Source organism: Rhinolophus sinicus, chromosome 18, assembly GCF_057876585.1.
Source record: "Rhinolophus sinicus isolate RSI-liver-muscle chromosome 18, RSI-T2T, whole genome shotgun sequence".
NCBI lineage: Eukaryota > Metazoa > Chordata > Mammalia > Chiroptera > Rhinolophidae > Rhinolophus > Rhinolophus sinicus.
In genome coordinates, this window is record NC_142518.1 from 66,736,947 (window position 1) to 66,750,157 (window position 13,211).

A 13,211-nucleotide genomic window follows, 5' to 3' on the forward strand; every position below is an offset into this window, starting at 1 on the left:
TTTCTCTTTCTCCGTCTGACTTGGTTCACTTAGCATAATGTTTTCTAGGTCCAGCCATATCGTGGCAAACGGTAAGATTTCATTCTTCTTTATGGCGGAGTAATACTCCATTGGATAAATGTACCACAGTTTCTTAATCCAGTCATCTACTGATGGGCATTTTGGTTCTTTCCACGTGTTGGCTATTGTGAGAAGCACTGCAATAAACATATGGGTGCATAAATTTTTTTGAATTAGCATTTTGGATTTCTCTGGATAGATACCTAGGAGTGGAATTGCTGGATCATAAGGTAGTTCCATTTCCAGTTTTTTGAGGTACCTCCATACTGATTTCCATAGTGTCTGCACCAATCTGCAATCCCACCAACGGTGCATGAGGGTTCCCTTTTCTCCACATCCTCACCAGAACTTGTTGTTTGTTGATTTATTGATGCTACCCATTCTGACTGGAGTGAGGTGGTATCTCATTGTTCTTTTTATTTGCATTTCTCTAATAATTAGTGGGTTTGAGCATTTTTTCACATGTCTGTTAGCTATCTGTATGTCCTCTTTAGAAAAATGTCTCTTCATGTCCTCTGCCCATTTTTTAATTGCGTTGTGTTTTTTTGTTGTTGTTGTTTTTGTTTGTTTGTTTGGTGTTGAATTGAATGAGTTTTTTATAAATTTTGGATATTAACCCCTTATCAGATGTACCATTGACAAATATCGTCTCTCATTCAGTAGGATGCCTTTTTGTTTTATTGATGGTTTCCTTTGCTATGAAAAAACTTCTTAGTTCAATGTAATCCCATATGTTTATTTTTTTTCTTACTTCTGTTGCCCGAGGGGATATATCAGTGAAAATATTGCTAAGGGTAATGTCTGCAAATTTTCTTCCTATATTTTCTTCTAGGAGTTTTATGGTTTCAGATCTTACATTTAAGTCTCTAATCCATTTTGAATTTATTCTCATTTATGGCATAAGGAGGTGGTCCAACTTCATTTTTTCGCATGTGTCTGTCCAGATTTCCCAGCACCATTTATTAAATAGACTGTCTTTACCCCAATGCAAATTATTGCTTCCATTGTCATACCATGTTTCCCCCAAAATAAGACCTAACTGGAAAATAAGCCCCAGCATGATTTTTTTTCAGGATGACATCCCCTGAACATAAGTTCTAATGTGTCTTTTGGAGCAAAAATTAATATAAGATCTGGTCTTATTTGGGGGGAAACATTGGTAGGTTAAATGACCATATAGGTATGGATTTACTTCCGGGCTCTCTATTCTGTTCCATTGATCAATGTATCTGTTTTTATGCCAGTACCATGCTGTTTGGATTACTGTAGCCTTGTAATATGATTTGATGTCAGGTATCGTAATACCTCCCACTTCCTTCTTATTTGTCAAGATTGCCGTGGCTATTCGGGGTCCTTCATGGTTCCACATAAATTTTAGGATTATATTTTCTATTTCTGTGAAAAATGCCCTTGGTAGTTTGGCAAATTTCCCCTTTTTATAAGGACACCAGTTATATTGCATTAGGGCCCACCCTAATGACCTCATCTTAACTAATTACATCTTCAGTGATCCTATTTCCAACTTAGGACACATTCAGAAACACTGCAGGTTAGGACTTCAATATATAAATTTTAGGGAGGGAGACATAATTGCCCTCATAATAGATGAGTAGGGATTAGAATTTTAGAGGCCTTGTGAGTCATGTTGAAGAATTTGGAATTTATTCAGTAGATAATTACAGCCTTTTGAGGAGCCCTGGAGTCCTCTACTCCATCATTTTTGGTGACATCATCCAAATCATTCTTCATTCTTTTTTATGGCTAAATAGTACCCCACTGTATGAATATGTCACATTTTGCTTATCCATTCACCTGTTGATGGACATTTGGGTTGTTTGCACATTTGGCTATTAATGAATAATGCTGATGTAAACATTCATATATAAGGTTTTTTTAAAACATGTTTTCAGATCTCTTGTGTGTTTACCTAGGAGGGAATTGCTGTGTCATATGATAACTCTATGTTTAACCTTTTGAGGAACTGCCAGACTGCTTTCCAAAGTGGCTGCACCATTTTACATTCCCACCAGAAATGTATGAGAGTTCCAATTTCTCCACATCCTCACCAACACTTGTTATTATTGTTAGTTTTTTTAATTATTATTATAGACATACCAGTGGGTGTGAAGTGGTATCTCATTGCAGTGTTGATTTGCATTTCCCTAACAACTAATGATGTTCATCATCTTTTCATGTACTTATTAGCCATTAGTTTATCTTCTTTGAAGAAATGCCTATTCAAATCCTTTGTCTATTTTAAGTTATTTGCCATTTTATTATTGAGTTGTAGGACTTCTTTATATATTCTATTTATATCCTTGAAAAGACAGGGTAGGTAAGGGGAAGGAAGAAGAACATTTTTAGGATGGGAAGTGGCATGGAGTTGTACGCACATGTCAATAGCAGGTTTTGTTGTTTGATTCAAGAGGAGAGTTTGGGTTGGGAAAAGTGTAGTGAATTGTATTAAAGATGGATCCTTTGTGGTTATGGCCAAAACTAAGTAAGTGCAGGACCGGTTTGTTCTTTGCAAGTTGGTAACTTTTAAGCTGAAAACTTTTAAGACCTATTCCAAGACTTATTCTGAGTGGTCATCCATTCTAATAAAAGCACCCCTAGGGCAAAGAGAACCATTACTTACCAGAATATGAAAGCAAAAAGATAGGGGCTTCTTGCTACAAAATGCAATGACCATATTTCAGTTATATTTTTCTTTGACACTCTAGCGATATTCGATGCTGTTGTCCATTCCTTCCTTGTTAAAGTCTCCTTTCCGGTTTCTGAAGTCACAGCCTCCTGGTTCTCCTATCTCTCTGGCTATATGTTGCTTAACCTCCTCTGACCCTACTTTCCCTGCCCACACCTTAACATTTAAAGCTTAAATTTCACTTTAATTTATTCAGAAGAAGCCTAAGGGCTCTAACATTTCCTAGTGCCTGTTATATGCACTATCTTTAAGAGCTGGAAATGCAGCAGTAAACAAACAAACAAACAAGATCTTGCATGCATGGAGCTTACACTCTAAGTCAATGAAAAATAAGCAATGGCACTAATCACATAACAGTAAAAATGCACAGCACTATTATTCTACATACTGTTTTAAGGTATTAATCTAAGATATACACACATTTAGTCCTCACAAAAATCCTATGATGTAGATTCTATTATTATCCTTATTTTACAAATAAAGAAACTGAGGCACAGGGAGGTCAAATGGTTAAGTCAGGATTTAAAGCCAGAAAGTATGGTTCCAGAGTTCAGGTTCTTAACTAGCACTCTATGTTGCCTATCAGCAATAAATAAATATATCAACTAGTACTTGCTAAGAGGTAACCAAACTGGTATTTCAATTATCATTCCTCACCATTCAACTCCAGTCTACATGAGGAAAATCTAGAGATCAATTAAAGAAAATGAAAGAGGATTTTTGAAGGAAAATCATAAGAGTAGAAAGTGCTATGGTTCCCCTGCTCAAACCAAGCAAAAAGGTCCCAGTTAAACCTTTCAAGAGGAGAGACTGGACTCTTACTCCCAGGCCGGAGTTTTGCTGCACTACAGAAATTTACAGGCCTTACCTGTGTTGCCACTGAAGCAGGAAGAGTTCATGGTAGAACCTCACATGTGTCCTCTGGTGTCTAGAGAAGATAGACACTTGTGCTTGACTTTTACCTGAAGAAATCTGAAAGCAGAAGGCTCACTGAAGTTGTTCACAATGGCAAGGCAAAGAAAAAGGGACCAGGTTTTCTCTGGGCCAGTTAGTTTCCTCTGACTGTAGCCAGCAACTCCAACAGAAAGATGAAGATCCCATGAGAAGAAAATTGTGTGCCCAAGGGGGAAGATAGTTAGAGGGTACATTGCTCCCATCAGGAATGGTATAAGGAAGAGGTGCCCAGTAGAGGGATAGGGAGTGGATGTGGTCCCTGAAGAAACCACAAAAGCACATCACACAAAAGGGCAGTATTTGGGCCTCTACCTCACAAAGGGTATTGATAGCCAGATTATACTGGCCCCAGTCAATTAAGCTTCTCACAGTCCCTTTAAAATTTCCTCTCCTTATCCACCCCACCCCTGAAAGCTGGAGGAGTCAGAAGCAGCATAACAAGTAGGGAAGGAGGTGGAGCAAGGAGAATGAAAGAAAAAACCAAGTCACTTTCCTTCATTAGAGATCTGTGGTTCTCTAGTCAAACTGCACTGGAGGTTGGGGGCTGGATGAGATGCTTTAAATTGAAAGTGAGATAAAAATGTCAATTTTAAATGGTTGAACATTTTAATGCCTGTGAATTAAATTATTATAAATTCCTTCCCACTGCCACTATCCTAACTCAGGCCATAAGCATCTCTCACCTGGCCTACAACAATAACCTCCTGGCTGGTCACCCTACTTCTAATCTATTTTCCACACTGCTGCTAAAGTAATCTTCCCTAAATCCAAACAGGATCATGGAGAAACTTAATGGCTCTTGATAGTTCTTAGAATTGAGTCTTTTATGTGGCATAGAAGGACTGACCTGCTTCCTACCTATTTACAAGCCATCTCTTTCACCACTCTTGTTCTTGAGTACTCCTCTTCCAGCCAATCAAAAAGATTTGCACTTCTTTCAAACTCCAAATTCTCTAATGTCTCTTCAATCCTCCCTTTGTTTCCTCCAGGCTAATCCTTACTCATTTTTCAGCCCAAATGTGATCTTTTCTGGAAAGCCTTCCCTGCACCATGCTAATATGGGTCACCCTTCTGTGTGCCCCCATTGTCCAATAGCACCATTTATATATTTTTGACGTAGCACTCATTTCACCACATTCTCATTGTTTAAGTGGCTGCCCCTCCCTCTGAAATGTGAGCTCCTTGAGAGCAGGACCTATGTCTTATTAATCTGTGCCCATGAAGCCTGGCATATAAAATAGGTTCTCTTTCAAAATCCAGTGTATTCCTCTGCCTGAAGTCTTCTTTCTCGCACTCATACTTACCCTTTGAATTTCCAATCATTCCTAAAGATTTCCTTAGTCTACTCCTACAGGATGTTTATGTGCTAAAACAGCTAGCAGATTAGTTTCTCTTTGGGCTGGTTCTTAACCAGGAACAATGTTGCCCCTCTCCTCAGGGAACATTTGGCAATGTCTGGAGACAGTTTTGGTTGTCATAACTCTGGGAAGGGGTGGGATGCTATTGACATCTACTGAGTAGAGGGCAGGGATGCTGCTAAGCATCCTATAGTGCACAGTACAGGCCCCCCCCACACACACACACACATACACACAATAAAGTATTCAAGTGAAACCATCAATAATGCCAAGGCTGAGAAACCCTGTCTGAGGGCAAGCAAAGCCCCTCAGCTATGGTGAACTTTCACGCTGAATTACTAAGCTGCCTGTGAAATTCTGTCCTGTCTTCTGGGGTCTAAGATAATGATGAGGAGGAAAAAGGAGTCATAAAGATAAAGTTCTTGTGGGCTGGGGTTTTGCTAGATGAGCTAAAACCCATATTTGGGAAAATGTTCACTTACAGAGAGATGGGCCATTCTACAAATGGCTCAAAGGACTTTAACTGAACTCAGACTCTTTAGAGCCACCATTTTTCTACTCAAGCTAAGTATACTAGACAAACTTCTGTACAAGTGGAAAAGGAAAGATTAATGAACACTTCTGAGCTATTTCTATATGACAAACACTGTATAAAGTGCTTTACATGCGTTATTTCTTTTAATCCTCACAATAGCACTGTAAATTAGGTACTGTAATTATCTCCATTTTACAGATGAGGAAATTGTGGCTCAAGAAGTTAGATAACACATTAATGTTAGGTGAAGCTAAGTGAAATTAGTCAGACAGAAAAAGCAGAGAACCATATGATTTCACTGATATGTGGTATATGAACCAAAACCAACAAAAGAACAAGACAAACAAATGACAAACAAAAACTCATAGACAGACAATCGTTTAGTGGTTACCAGACGGTAAGGGGGGTGGGGGTGGGAGATGAGGGTAAGAGGGTTCAAATATATGTTGATGGAAGGAGAACTGACTCTGGGTGGTGAACACACAATGGGATTTATAGATGATGTATTACAGAATTGTACACCTGAAATCTATGTAACTTTACTAACAATTGTCGCCCCAATAAACTTTAATTAAAAAAAGAAAAGAAACAAGTACTTAAATCCAATGCTTTTCTATTACACCATGCTAGGATGATTCAGTACTCAAGGTACGTAAAAATGAAGTTCTCAAGGCAGAAGATATCTTCCAATGCTTTCAACAATTTTTTTCCTTCCGTCAAACTTAAAAACACAAAAAGTAGTTTAGCATCCACTCTAAGACCAGTTGACCCTTTGTTTGATTCTTCACACTTGAGTAGGACTCATCTTCCTTTGGTACATTTCCATTTGGGGGCACTATAGTCCAATAGGATCGTGTCTAGCCTGGGAATCAAAAGATATGAACTCATTAAATTAATCATGTGTATTTGATAAAATGTGGCATTTACCTCACTATTCTTTGGTTTTTCATCTGCAAAATGATAAAAGTTGACTATGGTAATAACAGGCTGTGACAGATGTAAAATATCCCACAGGTAGGCCTTTCTAATATACAACTTCAGGGTCCCTTCTCAGGACCAAACCCATTCCCTAGCCAAAGGTCCCTAGGATTCGTCTGCCTTTTCCTCTTCCCAAAAGTGCTTCTACCCTTTATATTCCCTCGAGGTTCTTTTTCATCAGTATTCCCTTCCACCCATTCTGCAGAGTGGGAAACAATCTCAATATTCCAGAAGACAATCACAGGATTTCTTTTTATACAACTTGTTATATTATTACTAAACTAATCCTTCCCTTACAGAGAGTAACTATTTCATGGGCCAGAATCAGAGGAAAGCATGGATCATGCAACTTTTCTGCTGTTATTAAGAACACCATTAAAGGCTGCTCTGGCACCATATATAATGTTTCATAGGTATGAATGATGGCCATTGTAATAGGATTATACCTGCCATATAATGCCTCAATTACTCAGTTGTCAACAGTCGCCCCAACGCAAAGGGCAGTTTGTGCTGATGCTGTAGCATATAGTCTGACCATTGCACACCACAACCTGCGTTACTAGCCTTTCCCTCACGCTCTTATACCCATTCTAATATCACAAGTTTCATCTTCAAAGATCTTGAGGCTGCATCTCCACCTATCTTGCCATTGCCATTACTTTTTGATAATGCAGGTCCAAATTTATCTCTCTTCAGACTTACAAGGAGAAAATATCTGCACATCTCTTCACATGGGTTTAATCCCTGCCTCCTTCTCCTAAAATTCTCTTTGCAATTCTTCTTGTGCTTCTGCTTGACAAGCATGAGGCTGTTCTTAATATGTAGCAAAAGGTATATGAGAATAACGCCTGACAAAAATAAACTGCAATTAGATGTACAGGTGGTTACTAGGAAGCCTCAGCACATTTGTTGAGTCCTGGCATTCATTTTGAACAAACAGAAAAGTTTACTAAAAGTCCACCCTTCTCAGATATTCTTTCCATTTGAAGCTCAGTAAACTTGCAACTATCTCACCTCAGCATGAATTGAAAAGGTGCAACAAGATTTCCAAAAGAGAGGCATTTGACTAGCAGAATTAAAGTGAAAAGCAGTGTTCTTTCCTCTCTTTTTTTCCCATTACCATTCACATTCAATATTATTTTTATTCATTTCAGGTGTACAACATAGTAGTTAGACATTTATATAACTTATGAAGTGATCGCCCCGATAAATCTAGTGCCCACCTGATACCATACATAGTTATTACAATATTATTGACTGTATTCTTTACACTGTTCCCTACATCCCCATGACTATTTTGTAACTACCCATTTGTACTTCTTAATGCCTTCACTTTTTTCACCCAGTCCCCTAACACTCCTGCCCTCCAGCAACCATTAGTTTGTTCTCCATATCTATGAGTCTGTATCTGTTTTGTTTGTTGGTTTACTTTGTTATTTAGATCCCACATATAAGTGAAACAGTCTTTTTTAACCCCTTCTTCCGCCTCCCCCCACCACCACCACTCCGATTCAAGCCGTTGTTTCTCAGTCTAGTTGTGTAGGACACAGCTCCCTGGCCCATGCTGGTATTATGAGCCTTGCGCTCCCCCCACACACATCCCAGCTGAGGCAGTTGGTAGCTGGTCCTCTGTCGGCCACTCACAGCAGCTCACAGCAGCTCTTGCCAGCTGCTGGCCACTCACAATGGCTGCCAGCTACTTGGCAGCTCACGCCAACCTCTGGCTGCTCACGGCAGCTCAGCTCCAGGGAGAGCCATTGTTCACAATCTTAGCTGTAGAGGGTGCAGCTCACTGGCCCATGTGGGAATGGAACTGGTGACCTTGGTGTTAGGAGCACTGTGCTCCAACCACCTGAGCCACCGCGCCAGCCCCAGTATTCTTTTTTAAATAAGATTGGTTCTCTCTGCACTCTAAGTCCTATAATTGGCTTGTGATAAATTTTTCACATGTATCTTTCTTTATTTCAAAAAAGGAGACTCACAACAGGATCATGTTACAGTGAAACTGGAGGCTTGAAGAATAATAGAACAAGAAAGAAAAAACAAGCTTGAAGGGTGAGGTCCAAATTCTATCCTTCTATTGCTACTGGTAACTATCCAGAGGAGCAAACTGGTAGAAAGTTGATGCTTCAGTTGCTCTGAAGTAGTGAGACAAATAATCAGATGGGTCATTCCCCAAGGAAGAAAAGCTTTGCATCGGCATGAATCAGCTAGCTCAGAGTAGCTTCCACTCTGTGTACAGCCCTGCCTGTCAGATTGCCCCTCTCTGGGGTCTATTTTTCCCGCTTAATTTATAAACTTGATGTCACAAGGGTTGATCATTCGAGGTCAGTGTAACACTGGACAATGGAAAAATCAAATACAGGGGATAGGGACAAGATGTTCTAGACATACATAATAGTGTCATTTCTTTTGAGGAGACACAGGAACTAAATGGCAGAAATTTTTGGCTCTTAGGATTCTGAGGGGGAAAAAATGATCGTGGCATCTAAAAAATAAGTTCTAATTCTGAAGACTGAAGTTATTACTCATAATAAGATTAGTTTCTGCCCTATGGGAAAGCATGTGTGTCTGCAGGCCATTTAGGATTAACCTTTCCAGGACTGCCAGAGGATTAATTGGGTCTTAACTTCTCTCTCTGGGCTGCCTTAGGCTCCAGAGGTTTCCATGTAGTATTGCAAAGGAGGTTTGTGCAGGGCAGCCAGCTCTGCAACTGTGGCTTATTTACCCATGCTCTGGCTTAGATTCTTCCGAGTGTGAGAACTGGAGAAGGCAGCCCCTCCCAGAGAGCACACAAGCCCAACCCAGTCCAGCAGGACTTACTGTGGGTGGGGTCAATCCAGTGCATCAAATATGACAGTCCAGAAAGGGACTGAACTCTGAAACCATGAGAAGTCTGCTTCCTCTTCCTCTGTGCTTCTCTTTTCTTCAATTGCTCCTGCTTTGTATTCACTACCACAGTTGGGGAAAGTTGTGAAAATTCCAGAAGCCCAAGAATTCAAGTTGGTACTGCTTCAGGAATTGTGGATGTTTTTGTTTTGTTTTGTTTTGTTTTTCAATTAGAGTTGACATTCAATATTATTTTATATTAGTTTGAGGTATACAGTGTAGTGGTTAGACATTAATATAATTTATGAAGTGATCTCCTTGATAAGTCTAGTACCCACTTGTGGATGCTTTAAAGAAGTGTACAACTTTGTTAAAAAGGATATTCATCAAAATGTTAAAATGGTTATTTCTGTGGAGGAGGATTACTGGAGATTTTTATTTTCTCTTTGTGGTTTCCTAAAATTGCCATCAAGACCACGTGTCACTTGTGTAAATTTTTAGACTTCTTTTTTATTTAAAGGTAAGCTTTCTCGATGAGTCATTTTTATTTCCCTGGTGCTCTATCTCCAAGCACTGTAGAACAGCCCAGATAGTGTACAGAAAAACACCCAAGTGGGGAGTTTTCCACTTCCAGTATCACTGTTCTTTAAAATCAGGGAGATAAGGCAAAGGATGAAGATATGAACAGACTTTATCAGCAGGGCTTCGGCAGGAAAATAATTCACTCCAGATGGTTTAGATGAATAGAGTTTGTGAAAAGACTATTTTCAGTGAGTGGGCAGGGTTACAAGAAATAACAAGGGATAGTGAAGTATGAGTAATAAACCATTACCATCCCTAGAGCCAAGGGCTCAAAGTAATAGAGTTACCAGAGTCCAGTGAGTGCTGGAACCACGAAAGTGAAGGAGCCCAGCAGGTGCTCTACTTGTGCAGGGATGCAGCTACTGCCAGAGATGTAGTGCCAGAAGAGGGAGGGAGTGGGGAAGAAATGCTCTAACCCCCCCTCTCTTCCCACTATCTGATCGCTTACCATTTCTATCCCTTTACCAAACCCAACTACAAGCCATCAGGCAAGGGAGCCACAAATATACAGCCTGCAGGGGTACACCTCTTAGGACAGAGAGTGGAGCAAGGAAGAATAGAAATTAGATGCGGTTGGGGGTGGGGAGAATAATCAGCACACTCTACCCCTTTTGTCACTCAGAGGCCATTCCTGTCCTTTGTGCAAAAGAATAACTTTCATCTCCAACATAGAGGAGACACAATATTCTATGAGCAACCATATCACTATCATGAGGTGATACTGATCAATTATATTCTTATCTGGAACCTAAATTATCACATTAGCCAACACCAATACTCACCATCAAGGAAAGGAAAGTAGATAAAGAGATAATTGATTAATATAAAATATGCATAGCTTTTAGAGTCCTCACTTTCTGTGAAGCTAGGCAGTATTCCCTGATTTCCCCTCTGCCACACACACACATAACACACCCAGGGAACCATGTCTCCTCTGCATACAATCCTTTCAATAAATGCTCCTAGGGCATTTGCCAGACAAGCTAGTGTTTAGCCTCTGGATCCACATTCTCATCTGCTCCATAAAGAGAGGCCTATAAAGAGAATTAGAGTCCAACATTGCACAAATTAGAGAGGTACAAGGCCTAATCTAAGAGAGACAGCCGACACCTCAAAAGACTCAAAAGACCTCACCAGTCTGTATTGACAGGAGCAACAGGAAGCATGTATGGGAGTGAGTTCTAAGGGTGTTGACCAAGGGGGAAGAAATATAAGACTTGATAAGGTAGAAGTCATTGATACAGGTATACTCACCCGGAATTCAAAATTTAAAGTGTTGACTCAAGCATTAAGATGTATTGTAATGCTCTGTTAAATTGGCTAATCAAAGCCTGGAATCAACGATGGCCTTCAGTCACTGAAATCAAGCTGCATGGACTTCTCTGACATCCTACAGAAAAAGAAGTCCAAAGGTTCAGGGAAATGGATATAGTGGAATGGGTCTACTTGCAAACTGCTTAGCTACCCCGTACCATACCTATTGGGAAGACACATAGGAGAGTCCCTTCACCGAAGCATTAGAAAACTCTATTGATGCTCTTCCTCTTTCCTCCCATTCTTAAGTAATTCAGTCTGAACGCCATTTGGTGTGAGCCAAGCAAGGGGTGTTAGAACCTGAGTGGGGTAAAGGAGGCTCATAGGGTTATGAGCCTGAGCACAGTGTGTAGAGCACCTAGGCTATCTGGGGTCTTTTATGGTTCCACATAAATTTTAGGATTATTTGTTCTAGTTCTGTGGAAAATGCCATTGGTATTTTGATAGGGATTGCACTGAATCTACAGAGGGTGCCAAAAAAAAAAAGTATACACATTTTAAAAAAGGAAAAAACTGGTGTTCTTACTGGCCACGCGCTGGCCTCAGGCTGTTTGAACAGTTTAACCCAAAACATGGATATCCGACCAAATCATACAATTTATATCAACAATATGAATGACAACATTAAAAAAGAATTGAAGAGATCCCTGTATGCCCTGCTTTCTCAATTTGGCCACATGGCAGATATTGTGGTTTTAAAGACCATGAAGATGAGGGTACAAGCCTTTGTTATATTTAAAGAACTGGGCTCATCTACGAATGCCCTGAGACAGTTGCAGGGATTTCCATTTTATGGTAAACCAATGCGAATCCAGTATGCAAAAACAGATTCTGACATAATATCCAAAATGCGTGGCACTTTTGCTGACAAAGAAAAGAAGAAAGAAAAGAAAAAAGCCAAAACTGTGGAACAAACAGCAATGACTGCAAATAAAAAGCCTGGTCAGGGAACACCAAATTCAGCTAATACCCAAGGAAATGCTACACCAAATCCTCAGGTCCCTGATTACCCTCCAAACTACATTTTATTCCTCAATAATTTACCGGAAGAGACTAATGAGATGATGTTTTCCATGCTGTTTAATCAATTCCCTGGTTTTAAGGAAGTACGTTTGGAACCTGGGAGGCATGACATTGCATTTGTTGAATTTGAAAATGATGGACAGACTGGAGCTGCCAGGGATGCTTTACAAGGATTTAAGATCACACCATCCCATGCCATGAAGATCACCTATGCCAAGAAATAGCATTTGGGATAGTTGTCTTTAAAGGACTTGGTGTTATTTATACTGTTTGTTTTGATAACATTTGGTCAGGCCATTTTAATAGTTGGGGGTGGGGGGTAGTAAAAGTGAAACTTTTGTTCAGGTTTTTAAAAAATTACCTTAGTGAACTATGAAATGTGAAGGCCTTAATTTTGTACAATAAACTTTTATTTGTACTCTATAAAAAAAGGAAAACACTATTAAAATTGTAATACTCAATATATACCGTTAAGAAAATATGAATACAAGTCACGTTTGACTTCTGCAATTACAAGAGATACTCAAAGTGGTTACCGTCAGTGTTCAGACACTTCTGATTACGGCAAACTACTGCTTGAGCAACTTTGACTAAAGTGTCCACTTGTATACATTTTTTTCACACCCCTGGTATATATTGCTTTGGGTAGTATGGACATTTTTAACTATACTAATTCTTCCTATCCATGAGCACAGTATATGTTTTCATTTATTTATATCTTCTTTAATTTCTCCCTTCAATGTCTCATAATCTTCAAAGTACATGCCTTTTACTTCCTTGGTTAAATTTATTCCTATATGTTTTATTATTTTTGATGCAATTGCAAATGGGATTGTTTTCTTAATTTCTCTTTCCGATAGTTCATTATTGGTGT

The 13,211-nt window shown here is 39.5% G+C and overlaps 1 pseudogene; it reads left to right on the plus strand.

Annotated features, from left to right (window-relative positions):
- Positions 1 to 11,842: 11,842 nt before the first annotated feature.
- On the plus strand, positions 11,843 to 12,650 carry LOC109437422 (U2 small nuclear ribonucleoprotein B'' pseudogene; annotated as a pseudogene).
- Positions 12,651 to 13,211: the final 561 nt, after the last annotated feature.